Here is a 14,189-nt window from a genome sequence, read left to right on the forward strand (position 1 = left end):
GGCCCTGAGGTGATGTCAAATCTGTAGCCCTCTGTCATGCCATGATTTGAGGAGAGCTGGACTCTCAGGACATCTGTAAAGTGAAGGTGATCCATCACATGATGATATTGTCTAATAGGCGCTTGCCAGGTGAGCAAGACATGGCTTGGCAAGGTCATGGAACAGGGTTTAGCGCTCAACTTTTTCTCTTGTGGTGTATGACGTAGGGACTTTGGGGCAGGGTTTCCTGTAGGCCGAGTGGGCCAGGAGCTGGTAGAGGCCCAGGATGACCCTGACCTTCCTGCTGCCATCTCTGGAGGGTCTGGGATTCCAGAACAGTGTGCTACCACTTTGGACAAGAAGGGTCTGAAGAATTGAATGCAGGGTCTTTGGTGTGCTGGGTGGACCCTCTACCCTCTGAGCTACACCTCCTGACTATTCACCCCTTCCTTGGTGTTGAAGATGGAACACAGGTCTCTGCATTCCTCTGCTGAGCTGTACCCTAGGGCCGAGCCTCACGGTGCTGCCCCACATGGCTCTACATTTTGCCCCTGGGAAGGCTAAGCCTGTAGTCATTGATCCTTTTTGCAGAGGTGATCTCATTTTCACAAGTGTCTTGGTTCCCTGAGATTGTCTTCAGGAATCACCAACTTGGTGGCTTAAAATGCCAGATATCGATTTTCTCACAGGCCTGCGAGTCCATGTTTAAAGAGGTCTGTGCTCCTGGTGAAGGCTTCAGGCAGATACTTCCTTTGCCTCTGCTGGCTTCTAGCAGCTTTAAGGATTCCATGGTGCATGTGGCTTTGTTGTTTTCTTAGTGGCCGAATCTGAATCTACTGATATTTTAACTACCGTCTGCATCTGAAAATTAGGGCCCTGCCGCTCAGACTGCACCTGGCGGGATTTCTGGACCTGCCAGGATTTCTGGACCTGTCAGCACCAGCTTGACCGTGGCCACCAAATGTAGGTTTTAACTAAGTCTGTATTGTTCTACTTACCAATAAAGACTCAGGATGTCAGATGTTGGGGTGAAAGCCTGCTAGATCATAGAAGCCAAGAAGCAACCAGCTGACCTTGCTTTATGGCTAGTGACCCAGCAAGAGAGTGTCCATTGGTCCCAAACCAAACAGAGATCTCAAATCTCTAAGTCTCTCCCTACTCCTTCCTGTGCGTCTCTATCCATATTCCTGGCTCCTCCGTCCTCGTCCTCTCTATGGTTAATTCCTATCAACTAGTTGCTGGCTCTGCCCCCAATTCCAAGGTTAATTTTATTAACACAGTCTCGGAGTTTCACCGTGTGACCAAATATCCCATAACAGGGCTTTGCTCTGAGCTCCCCAGTCCTCATCTCTGCCCCTCTTTGTGCCTGTACATTTTCCTTGTCAGTTTCTCACAAGGACCCCTGTCATTGGATTTAGGGTTCACTTGGGAACCCGGGGTGATCTCACTTCGATTCTACCTGCATACACCATATGAAGTCATCCTCCTGGGTTCGGGACTCTTGGTAGATTTTTCTGGGGCCATTGGTCAACCCACTCCAGGGTCTAGGTTTTGGATCTAAGCTATGTGTCTCTCACGGGAGAAAGGAGAGTTTGCTGTGGGCCCCTAACGACCCCGTGTGCTTTGGCCCATTCCTGTGCAAGCTCCTCGATTTCTCTTGTGTTTTGCACACTGGTGTCAGTGTGGTGCGGGGCTGAATGGCTGCCTCTCCCTGAGTGGCTCACAGGGCTGCGGGCAGCTCCTCCAGAGGGCAGCTCCTCCAGAGAGGGCAGCTCCCCCAGAGAGGGCAGCTCCTCCAGAGAGGGCAGCTCCCCCAGAGAGGGCAGCTCCTCCAGAGGGCAGCTCCTCCAGAGAGGGCAGCTCCTCCAGAGAGGGCAGCTCCTCCCGAGGGCAGCTCCTCCAGAGAGGGCAGCTCCTCCAGAGAGGGCAGCTCCCCCAGAGAGGGCAGCTCCTCCAGAGGGCAGCTCCTCCAGAGAGGGCAGCTCCTCCAGAAGGCAGCTCCTCCAGAAGGCTGCTTAGAGGAGACTGAGTAACTGGGCAATGTGGAGCCCATCAGGAAAGGGAAGGGCTGGCTTACTCCCACTTCCTCTGGCTGGAGGGGGGTCTCTCAGGTTAGATCATCATTCTGGACAGACTCACTGACAGGGAGAACCCTTTCCTCTTCGCTCAAGCTCCTGCAAGCCCCGGTCCGTATCACAACCTCACTCACCCACTTTAGGGTGATATTCTTCTTTTCTAGCTCCAATCCAACCATCACTGAGTTGAAGATGAGACTCCCAACCATAGCACCATGTGCCTCTGTCTCCCAGCTCCACCCTGGCCAGCTGCCCAGCAGTGCCCAGGCCTGCTTTGCCAACTCTGGTTAGGCTGCAGGATCCTAAGGTCTGGTCCCTTGTTGTCAGCTGGGGGCGCTCCTGCCCCATGGAACCTGCCGGCTCCCATGGGGGGCAGGGCTGCTGCCACAGCTTTCCGGCGGGGCCTGTGCAGCCTGCCTGGCAGGTCTGGGCGTGGCGCGAGGAAGCCCCAGGCCTGGGAGAGCAGGGTTATACATACATGGTTTGAAAGGTGTGTGTGTGTGTGTGTGTGTGTGTGTGTGTGTGTGTGTGTGTGCACATGAAGAGGGTAATCAGTGGTGGTGTGAGTTGTATAGAAGTGCCCTGGTTCCTTTGGCTCTCTCAGGCCTGGGATCCCCACTGTTGTGTTATAAGAACTCAGGTGAAGGACTGGGCTTGGCCTCACCCACCCCTAGACCCTGCCCCAGGATGCCACCTTGTCACTCCAGCAGGGCGGTGGGGTCTTAGGTCACTCCGCCATTTGGACCATCACTTCTTGTAGGCAAAGTTCGAGCCATGCTACTCCTGCCACAGGAGCATCATGGGGACGAGCTGGGTGTGCGGGGATCTAACTCTGAGCCCTCGTGATGTCAGGAAGGCAGGAGGGGTCCGATGGAGAGTCTGGGGGAGTCATAGACCATTCCTAGGAGCTGCTCAGTGAGCTGGACTCTGAGGGCCTGCTCTTCCAAAGAGGGAAACTGGTTGGGAGTCTGCCTGGGAGGAAGAGGGCCTTTGGAGCTGGAGTTGGGGGCCTGGCTTAGGGCTACAGGGAGGCCTAAGCTGGCCTGGGAGGAAGGATGGCTTTCATGGGGAAGAAGGCCTGGGCACCATGGTGTTCAGCATGGGGTGGGTCCTGCAGTGTTGAGCCAGCGTGTGTGGCTGGCAATGGATTCTTGTTTGCTGGGCTGGGTTGAGGGTTCTGACTGAGTGGTCAGTCTGCAGTGAAGGCTGCAGGCTGAAGACTGAAGTGTTTGGAGGGGGGCGTGATGTCAGCCTCCACCTCTGGAAGACCCACAGGCCGCTGGGGCAGGGAGAGCCATCCCTCTGATCGCCGTGGGGTGGTTGAGGGAAGGGCTGAGGCAAGAAGAGTTCTGAAGATGGAGGCAGGAGGCGCAGGGGCCTAGGCCATGATAGCAGCTGGAGGGCAGGGCAGGTTTCATTGGGGGAAAAAACCTCTTCTTCATTGAACTGAACTGTGAGGAATCCATGTTAGAGGGCAGCAGAAACTTCCTGCATCTCAGCTTGGGACACCCTGGCCTGGAACCTGGCCTTACCTGTCCCTGAATCTGTTTCCCCTACTGCCCACAAGTGGCTGTGACTCCTGGCTAGGCTTCTGCGGTGAGCCCTGGCTATGTGGAGACCTGGGACTGGGCAAAGAGCTTAAGCCTGAACTCCACTGAATGACATGGGACATGAGCCCTGTGGGTCTCGTGTGTGTGTGTGTGTGTGTGTGTGTGTGTGTGTGTGTGTGTGTGTGCTCCTGACTCACCCACTCTGTAAGTCAGGGCTCTTGACACGATGGTGTCAGGCCAAGAAGAGGCACCTGCGATGGTCCTGCCTCCTAAGGGCTGAAGGTGAGGGGAGGCCGTGTAGGACTTGAGAGCCTCTGCCTGAGAGAGGAGTGATGTCAAGGATTGTGGGGTGTGGCTTCAGGCTAGGGATCAGCAGCCTCCAAGGCAGCGGCCTTGGAAGTGGTGGAGGGTGCAGAGGCTAGACCAGCGAGCTAGCCCTGTGCCTCTCTCTAGATAGCAGATGGCAGGGGCCTCCAGCCCAGCCTGTGAGGCCTCTAGGGTGGACAGTGGGCATTCTGTAGCGGGGAAGAGCTGGGGTTCTGGGAAGAAATCTTGACCTTTGTTCCAGGAGTCTGGACTTGACCCACCGCTGAGGCGTGGGCTGTGGGAAGGCATCGCTGCAGAAGGCTCACAGCTGCTTAGGCACGGTGCTCTAACTGTCAGAAGGGTGTAGTGGAAGAGTAGGTCCAGGGTCTACATGACCCCCAGGAGTCCTGGAATGGAGCTGCTGGGAGCCCTAGGGGAAAGAAAGTCTTGTCCCAAGCCCATGCTCCTCTGCGGACCCACAGCCATGGCATGTGGGCAGCTATCCGTTCCACTACTCATTCCAGGGACAGCTTTCTGAAGAAGGTTCCAGAGAGTGGTCATGGGTGGGCTCAGGTGGGCAGTCAGGGTAGAAGTAAGGTCTATGGGAAGCTTGGGGCTTAGGGCGGGGCTGGTGGTAATGGTGGAGGCTTCTGGGGGTGAGGACTAGGGAGCAGGGTGGAGGGGCCATGGAGTCAGGTCAAGGTTGGGCTAACCTTGGAATTTGGGGTGTGAATGTGGCAGTCCGAGGGTCAGGGTTTGGGATGGGATGGGTTTATATCTGAGATGTGCAGAGGGGTTGTCTTGAGGTACAGTTGGGGCATGGTTCAGACGAGGCTGAGGCTGGCACTGTGCTAGGTGGGTGAGGGACCGCAGGCAGGGCTGGGCTGGCATCCCTACTAGACGCTTCTTTTCCCTCTGGTTGGGCCTTTTTCAGCTCTGGCCTTGGCTGGGGACTCTGAGGGAAGCAGGGCACCTCCCTGGGGCACCTTGCCATGGCCCTGGACACCAGGTCTAATGTCATGTGGAACAAGGTCTGTGATGGACCTGGGGCCTGGGGCTCCTTTCGAAGGAGAGGTATGCTGTCTGCCCTTCTGTCCTGGCCTCTTCTTTCGCTCTGGACCTAGTCTGGGAATGTTGGCTCCTTTGGGCTGTCATTGTGGTAGGCTCAGCAGAGTGAGGCTGATCTTTCCTGGCAGGCCTCGCTCCCAGGTACAGATGGTGAAGCTGGGCCTGCACCTCACCTGACCTTAACCAGACGGGCTGCCTGCACACCAGGCTGTCCCCTCTGGTCATGGCTCCCACATTCCGAGGGCCTGGCTGAGGGGCTAGGGTCAGGGCTATGTCCTCCCGGTCTGGCCTGGGGCTGGGTCATTCCTTCAAGGGGGAGTTTCTCTCTTGTCCCTATTATCCTCCAGGTTTAGCCACTGCAGAAGCCAGGCACTGGATTCTGATGCCCAGGCTGGGTTGCATCTGGGGGTCCTGGTGGGCTGGGATCTCAGCCTGAGCCCGAACTGTCCAGGCTCCTCTGGGCTAGCTCCTAGTCCCCAGTCAGACTTGGTCAGGGAGGGGATGTCTCCCTGTTGTTGCCTCTGCTGCACCCACTGAAGGAGGACGGGGGTGGGGTAGGGGTTTGGAGGCCTGTGAGCCCTTGGAGTGAGACCATTAGGGAGGGTGGGGGCAGGTGTGTCTCTGAGTGATTCAGGCTGGATGCCGAGGCCCTGAGTTGGTGGCGTTTTTCTCCCACTGGCCTGGCAGGTTCGTGCCCCAGCCCTGAGTCACCGGGGTGTGGTCGAGCCACCTGGCGGGACAGTAGAGACGCATGGCTACACACCTGGATTAGGGCATTGTGTCCTGGGTACAGAGGGGCCTAGCTGGTGGGGTGGTACTGTTGTTGGTAGTGCTGAGTGTTCCTTAGGTGTCCCTTAGTGACTAAGGCCCCTATTCCTGGGGCAGCATCAGCTGCCTCAGCCTTCTCTCTACTCCCTACCTGAGAAGCAGGGGGGCTTATGGCAGGGGAGGGAGAAATTGGAGGGGGTTTGGTACCTACCGGTGCAGCAGGGACCCAAACAGCACACAGGTCTTCCTAGGCACCCTGCAAAGTGCACCCATGGGTTACTAAGATGATGGCTTTGGTGCCAACTCTGGGTGCTTCCTAACTCTGTGATGGCCCCGTGTTTCCACGCCACAGAGGAGGGTTTGAGCTGTTGCTGTCCACTCAGATGGCCAGTGAGTGTCCAGCTGGAGCCTCTTCACTGTGGAGGGCCTGAGCCAGATGTGGGGACACCTGTGCTGCCCTGTGAGGGCCTGAGCCAGATGTGAGGACCCCTGTGCTGCTGCCCGGAGAGGGCCTGAGCCAGATGTGAGGACCCCTATGCTGCTGCCCAGAGAGGGCCTGAGCCAGATGTGAGGACCCCTGTGCTGCTGCCCTGCGAGGGGCCTGAGCCAGATGTGGGGACACCTGTGCTGCTGCTGCCCCTCGAGGGCCTGAGCCAGATGTGAGGACATCTGTGCTGCTGCCCAGAGAGGGGCCTGAGCCAGATGTGAGGACACCTGTGCTGCTGCTGCCCCTCGAGGGCCTGAGCCAGATGTGGGGACATCTGTGCTGCTGCCCAGAGAGGGGCCTGAGCCAGATGTGAGGACACCTGTGCTGCTGCCCTGCGAGGGGCCTGAGCCAGATGTGAGGACCCCTGTGCTGCTGCCCTGCGAGGGGCCTGAGCCAGAGGTGAGGACATCTGTGCTGCTGCCCTGCGAGGGCCTGAGCCAGATGTGGGGACACCTGTGCTGCTGCCCCACAAGGGGCCTGAGCCAGATGTGAGGACATCTGTGCTGCTGCCCCACGAGGGCCTGAGCCAGATGTGAGGACACCTGTGCTGCTGCCCCGCGAGGGCCTGAGCCAGATGTGGGGACACCTGTGCTGCTGCCCTGCCCCTGCCCTCTCACCAATCCACCTCACTGCTAGGACCCCCGCCATCCTGGACCTGGGGTCTGAGGCTGGTTTTCCCTGAGGAATGTTGGGGTCAACAGAACTGTCCCCGACTCCACACACTGGGAAAGGCTGTACCGTCCCGAGGCAGCAAGCACTGGCCATGGCTGGTGTGGCCCTGGGCTCTGAGTGTCAGGAAGTGAATGGACCGGGGTCTATTTTCACTATCTCGATGCATCTTGGGTAGGAGAGGTCACTTGGTTAAGGTGGCACTGTCACCAAGCTGACTGTCTGGCCCTGGCTCCCTCTTTTGCCTCCCAGGTCCGCCCTGGGATCTGGATAGGCACAGCCTGCCATTACTCTCCTGGAGGTGCCTTCTGGGGAGTTTCCCTCCTTGGACAGGGGTGAGGCATAAAATGTGGGGTCCCTAGATCACTCCCTTCTTCACAGGTAGTGTGTGCCTGGGTCGGTGGTAGGTGTCAGGAGGGACAGCGGGGCTGTAAATGAGGTATGAAGAGAGGCATGCAGGTTAAGGGGCTGTTGGGATAAAGTCCATCTCACTCACAGGGCTCTTGGTGGCCAGGGCGGGCTTGGGGCCTCAGAGGTTGCCTAGACTGGCTGATTTTCTCTGACAGGGTCCCTGGCGGGAGGGAGGCAGGTGGGGCTCCTGCTCTAGCCCTGGCCCCACCCCCTCCACCCACCCACTCCAGGGTCTGTCAGAAGCTGTTCCAGCGCAGGAGAAAGTACCTTATTAGGTAATATGTGCCTTCTGCCAGGTGGGGTGAGGACAGGCTGCCAGCCAGGCCCAGGCAGAACCTAGCTTCTGTGGCGTCTCAGAGCTCGCACTGGCTCGGAGCCCAGCTATCCCAACACCTATCTATCTGCCTGTACAGCCCCTGATGTCTTACCCGAAACCCCAGGGGCACACGGGAAGCAGGCATGGTGGCTATGTTACCCTGGCCCCTGAGATATGAATGGGCAACCAGGGCACCTTCATTTCTCCCCCACAGGCCCAGGTCACAGCAGCCAGGCTGGTGCTCCCTCCCTGGGGGTGCTCCCTCCCTGCTGGTGCTCCCTCCCTGCTGATGCTCCCTTCTGGTGCTCCCTCCCTGGGGGTGCTCCCTCCCTGCTGGTGCCCCCTATGCCCAGGCCACCACCTGCTCTCCCAGCCCCTGGTGCACCGAGTTCTGCCTCATCCCATGCGCTGTCCTGTGTGTGCCAGGCGCACCATCTCAGGCTGGGCCCAAGAGATTAAAAAGCGCCACCCCGTAATATCAGGGGCTTTTGGAGCAGGGCAGTCTCACCACAGGACTCTCTGGAAGGACTTTAACAGCTCTCACGGCTCTGCCGACAGACAGACAGGCCCTGCACAGTCTGTGGGAAAGCGAGGGTGGGTGTAATTTCCCAGGAGCTGGAGACAGCTGGGAACTCAGGTCATGCCTCCCTCGAGCCTTTGCCCTGGAGTCCAGAGTGCTGTACCCTCACTGTACCCCCCACGAGGCATCTTCCCAGGCCCCTTCTCCCCTGCCTCAGCCCCCCCTGGCCTCTTGAATTTCCAATCCCAGTGCCTCGGTTACTGAGGTTTTTCCGGGATGGCTTTTGTGTGGAGACAAGCCAAGTCTGTGAGCGTCTCCTTTAACGCAGAGACACCGTCTCCCTTCGCAGTCTCCCTGCACAGGCAGAAGGGACCAAGTTCCTGTGCTCCTAGCTTCTCCCTTAAGCTTTGGGGCTCAGGGACCCCACCCTAGATAATTCAAACAGGCAGTCTCGCCCACTGCCTGGCTCTAGCCTCTCCATTTCAAGCCCCAGCCTCTGGAGCGGCGGCTCTCAACCTTCCTAACGCTGTGACCCTTTCGTACAGTTCCTCATGTTGTGGTCACTCCCAACCATAACATTATTTTGTTGCTATTTCATAACTGCAATTTTACTATAGTTATGAATCGTAATGTAAATATCTATGCTTTCTGATGGTCTTGGGCGACCCCTGTGAAAGGGTCATTCTGTGGCAAAGGGGTTGTGACCCACAGGTTGAGAACGACTACTCTAGCGGATGGGCTGCCTGGTGTTCAGGCCATGGCACGCTGGAGGTCAGCTTACAGGTGTGGTGCCTTCTCCCCCTTCCCCAGGTCCTATTCTGAGCTCACTGGGCCACCCTTCCCCAGCCCGCTGGACCATGAGCTTTCTGCCCTCACGGCTGTGCTCTTCAGGGAGGGCTGCCTGCTGCCCACACTCTGGTCTGAACTCAGCATCTCTGTTGACACCGAGCATCCCATCTGTATCTCCTGCTAGCCTGATGCCAGTGCCTAACACTAACTGATACTCAACACACATCTGTTAAAAGCTTGAGTGGTCCCCACCACTGGGAGCTCACTTCCTCATCGTGGCCACGTAGGTGGGAGGCCTGATGTGTGAACAAAGCCGTGGTGGCCTGGCGTGGGCTCCATTCACTTCCCAGTCTCCGGTCTCCTGACCATGTAGCCCTTGACACACACACACACTAACACTCATGACCAGTTGACTCTTTCTGGACTTCTACATTCCAAAGCAGACACTGTAGCTGCAACCCACTGGGACTTCTGGGTCCCACTCTTGTAAATGGGGCACCTGGCCACATGAGAGCTTGGCCTACCTTTCTCTCCTGGTCCATAGGTTCCTATGGGCCTTGGAGAATTAGAAGGAAGAGGAGAACTCACGGTGTGTCCACAGGTTACCAACCCCTCAAGGTCATTAATGAGGCTTTTTGCCTGCACAAGGTACACTTAGAAGGTTCTAGAAGCCAAGAGTACCAAGACATGAAAGGGAGATGGTGTGGCTTCTCTTAGGGTCTGGGTTCAGAAGAGGATTGAGAGCAGGTCATAGTTGGTGACATCCTGTGAACAATGATCAGTTCCTACAGTTCGTGAGTACTCACTGTATACTAACACAGTGGAAGGTGGGTGCGTGTGTGACCTGAAGAAGTCCAGGTTCATCCCAAGTCCTAGACAAGTATGTCTGACATGGCTCTTGGCAACGGCATCCTGTCAGCCACATCTGGTTAGGGGCAGAGACGGATGCCTGCCGACACATGCTGCCCTGGGTCGCACAGCAGTGCCCTGTGCCTGGCACTGGGGTCTGCGTCTGTTGCCCGAGGGGCATCTGTTCTCCGTCTGCTGCCCCGAGCACAGTGCACAGGGTTGGCAGAGGAGAGGCTTTTGCCAAGGACTAGTACAGTGACTTAAAAATGATTTAGTTTATGTGTATGTGTGCTTTACCTGCAGCATGTATGTGCATCGTGTGTGACTGGTGCCCACGGAAGTCACAAGAAGGCATGGATCCCCTGGAGCTGGAGTTACAGATAACTGTGAGCCATCATGTGAGTGCTGGGAGCCAAACAGGGGTCTTCTGCAAGAGTAACAAATGTTTTTAGCCACTGAGGCATCTCTTTAGCCCCTCCTTTTTTTTTTTTTTTAAAAAAAAGATGTTTATTTTAACTATTATTATTATTATTATTATTATTATTTTTGTTTTTCGAGACAGGGTTTCTCTGTGTAGCTTTGCGCCTTTCCTGGAACTCACTTGGTAGCCCAGACTGGCCTCGAACTCACAGAGATCCACCTGGCTCTGCCTCCCGAGTGCTGAGATTAAAGGCGTGCGCCACCACCGCCCGGCTTATTATTATTATTATTATTATTATTATTATTTGATTATTATTTGTGTGTGTGTGTGTGTGTGTGTGTGTGTGTCTGTGCGTTCACATGCGGAGATCATAGCATAATTTTTGGGAGTTGGTTCTTTCCTTGCACCGTGGGCTCTGGGATACCTGCTGTGACATCTTGCTGACCTCGACTGCTCAGTGTTCGGAAGCACAGTTGCCAGATGAAAGGGACCAGAAAAGAAATCCACGAGGAACAAGGCCGTTGGACCGGGAGGTGTCAAGGGTGTATGTGTGGGGGGGGTGCGTGTGTCCATGCACACACACGGGGGGATATGTAGACCTGTGTGAGTGGGAGGCAGGGGAGAGCCAGGGTTGAGGTGCTGGCCCACACACATGTGAAAGTTTACAAAGTCCTATGTTCGTTCGCAGCAGCAAGTTTGGCCTTTTTTTTGTGAGACGTGTTGGAGGGTTTAGGTCAAGGGCCCGAGGGACCTGTGGGGAAGACCTGTTGGGGTTGTGGGTGGGAGGAGGAGCGGCATTCGGGTGGCCCGATCGGTGGGCTTGAAGGGAGTGAGGATCAGGGGTCGGTACCGGCCGCCTCCGGGGCAACCGCAGTGAGGCAGGCAATGCAGACGTCGGGCTGGTGTGATCCGGGGGCAGAGGTCAACAAACGCCTCTGTAAGTCCCTGGCTTCCTCCTTCTCCAGAACCCCTCCGCGGCTCCCACCCAGCAGGAAGTGTCTGCTGAGGGTGGTGGGACCGCAGGGGGGTGCTCCCTGGGGCTGGGGTACCGGAGGGTCCCCCAGGCCTGCAGCGGGCGCGCAGCTGCCGGCAGGGGGCGGTTCCATCTCAGCTTTGGGAGGCTCCTTCCTGGGCCCCGGGGGCGGGCGCAGCGCCCTGGAATGCTCAGATGTGGCGGCGCCGCCCGCGTCGCGTCCCGTCCTGTCCCGTCGTGTCCTGTCCGGTCTGGGCCGCCCTGAGCAGCCTCCCTGCCCAGGCACGCCAGCCGCGGGCGGACACCAGGTGTCTGCGGGAACAGCGGCTGCCAGCCCCGCCCCACGACCTGCCCTCTGCCCCGCCCCCACGGGGGCACCCGGGGCGCCGCACCCCAACCCTGTCAGGGTCTCGCCTGGGTTGGGGGCTTCTCGATGGGAAGGCGAGGAGCCACACCTGGTCCTTACTGCTCCGGAAGCTTCCTTCCCAGAGTCCTGCCTCAGTCTCCCCCTGTTGAGAGGGTGATGATCCTGGCCGCGTTGTTGTGCTGACCAGTAGAGAAAGCTTGCCTGTGCTTACCTCCCCCGTCAGACTACCAGCTAACGCCAACGCTCAGCTCCTTACAGAGGGTCCTTTCTTAGTGTCAACCCTCCTTCCTTCCGTGGGCTGTGGTTCTCAGGCTGTGGTGGAGAGCGGGGGCTGCGGGGAAACAAACTTCGTCTGTGCGGGCAAGCTGACCGGGCCTCTCCTATCTGGTTGGCCCTAAGGGGAAGCTGGGAGCAGGGTGGAGGGGCCTGGAGAGTGCTCGCCGCCCTCCCAGGCTGTCCTGCCCTTGCTCTGCAGAGGGCAGAGACTCAAACCAAAGAGAGATTGCTGGCCACGAAGTGTGGTGGGGCAGGAGGGGAGCGCAAAGCTCGTCTCCATTTGACAGCTGGGTAAACTGAGGCTGGAACTCCTCTCCTCCTTAGTGGCAGGAGCATAACTGGACTAAGGCTGCTGAACTAGATCCCAGTCCGGTGCTCTTTCCCAGCTGTCTCACACTGGTAGGCAGGTGGAGGTGTATTCAACACCATCATTCCCAGGTCCACACCTGGCTGCGACAGCGATCCCCTGACCTGCCGGGAAGTTTCAGAAGGGACTCTGCCATTTCTCAGGCTGGCCCCGGGGACAGGCTGTCTGCAGCTGCTCCTCCCAGCAGAGGGACTTCCATGGGTTTAGGGCACATGGCCCCCCTCCCCCTTTCTCCCCACCAGCTGGGCAGTGTACTGGACAAAGCTCCGAGGGGATGGTCCATTCTGCCAAAGGGGTCCGTCAGAGGCCCTTCTGCAGGCCCGTGAGCTGTGGGCCTTAGTGCAGCAAGGCCCTTTCTCAGCCTGGCCTTCAGATCCTCGTGTAAGATGAGGTCACAGGTTACATTCACGGTTCTGGGATGTCACCTCCTGGAGGAGGTCTGTGGCCCAAAGTTAAGGTGAGGTGGCCCTGACCATTTTCAGAGGGAGATGGGAGGGGATGGGCCCAATTAGGGTGACACTGGCCACACTGTGGCCAGTTTACCTCAGAGGACAAACGAAAGGGTGTTAGGCATGCCATGTCTGCTAGACATGGCATCGGTTCCTGTCGCTGCCTGTCAGAGTGTCAGGAGACATCCCTGACCAGTCATTGGAGCCTCCTGGGTCGGGAGCGTTGCGACTGAAGTATAAGGGTGGCCTTGAAACCTTGTGGGCCTGGTGGCTGGCCTGGTGGCCTTGAGACTTTGTTAGTGCATGAACTGTGGCTCTTTCCCCTCGACACAGGACATAGAATTCCTTTCCCTGGGGCTGGTCCAGTGTGGGGGGGTGGGGTGGGGGTGCAGGGTTGTCAGGGGATTTTAGAGTCCCAGAGAGAGACTCCTTCCAACCGAGTGTGGGGAGGACATTGTGGACAGGACCCCAGAGGTCACCTGCCTTGCCAGGGCTATGGTCTTAGCAGAGGTGGCTTGTGCAGACATGGAATGGGGGGACAGGCTCTCCAAGTCTCAGGGAAAGCCCCCCAAAATACCAAAGTAAAGCTTCTGTAGCCCAGAGGTTAAATGGTCCCTAGGCTGTTTAGTTTGCACCCAGTGTCTGTGACCAAGAGGAAGTGGAAGGCATCTGGAATGCAGGAATCCAGCCAGGCCTTGTCCCAACAGGCAGTGGAGGGTTCGGCTCCACAGGTCCAGGCTCAGCCGTCGCTAAGCAGCCTCTGTAAACAGTAGAAACACACAAGTGCTCCCCGAGTGTGTGCATGCTCCCGCTCACGTGCGTGCCTGTGCCGAGACCACAGTGTCTCCCATCATAGACGGGGACCTTTCACGATCCTTTCCAACCCCCGTCACACACGGGCCTGGGGTGTGTTCTGTCAGCGGACACCACGGAACACTTGCTCTGTGGCTGGCCTCCCACACGCATGCTCTCCTTCAGCCCTGACATCCAGGAACCCCGAGTACCCGCTCTCACAGGTGGGGAAGCTGAGTCTCTGAAAATGGCGTGACCCCAGAGCACAGGGCAAGGCCAGAGTTAGGCCAGCTCAGGCTTCACACTGAGGTCTGCCTCACAGTGGAGTCATTTCACCCCAGGGCTTTTGGGGTGCATGCACGTGAGAGCAGTGACCAAAGACATGTGTGTGTGCACATGTCATTGAGATGGGCGCCTGGGTGGTGGTCTGTGTCTGTAAGGGGCCTCCATAAGATGTGTGCACTTCCATGACCCACAGAGTCCAGATGTGTGTGTTTGCATATGCATGTGTAGCCACGTATAAGAACACGTGTCATGTGCACTGCAGACCTGCATTCACTAGTGCAAGTGTGTGACGTGTGTATCTGTGCCATGGGGTTCTCTCAAAGTGCTGACATCCTTGTCAGCCCATGTAACCTCTCTCCCTTCTTGGCCTTGTAACAAGTGGAATATGTTAATACGTTTTCATGCCAGGGCTACCAGGCTGGTGCCACACGGGATGTGCTCTCACGGATGAGCAGCTGGGCAGGAATGGGGT

The sequence above is a fragment of the Peromyscus maniculatus genome, chromosome 20, assembly GCF_049852395.1.
Source record: "Peromyscus maniculatus bairdii isolate BWxNUB_F1_BW_parent chromosome 20, HU_Pman_BW_mat_3.1, whole genome shotgun sequence".
Taxonomy (NCBI): Eukaryota; Metazoa; Chordata; class Mammalia; order Rodentia; family Cricetidae; genus Peromyscus; species Peromyscus maniculatus.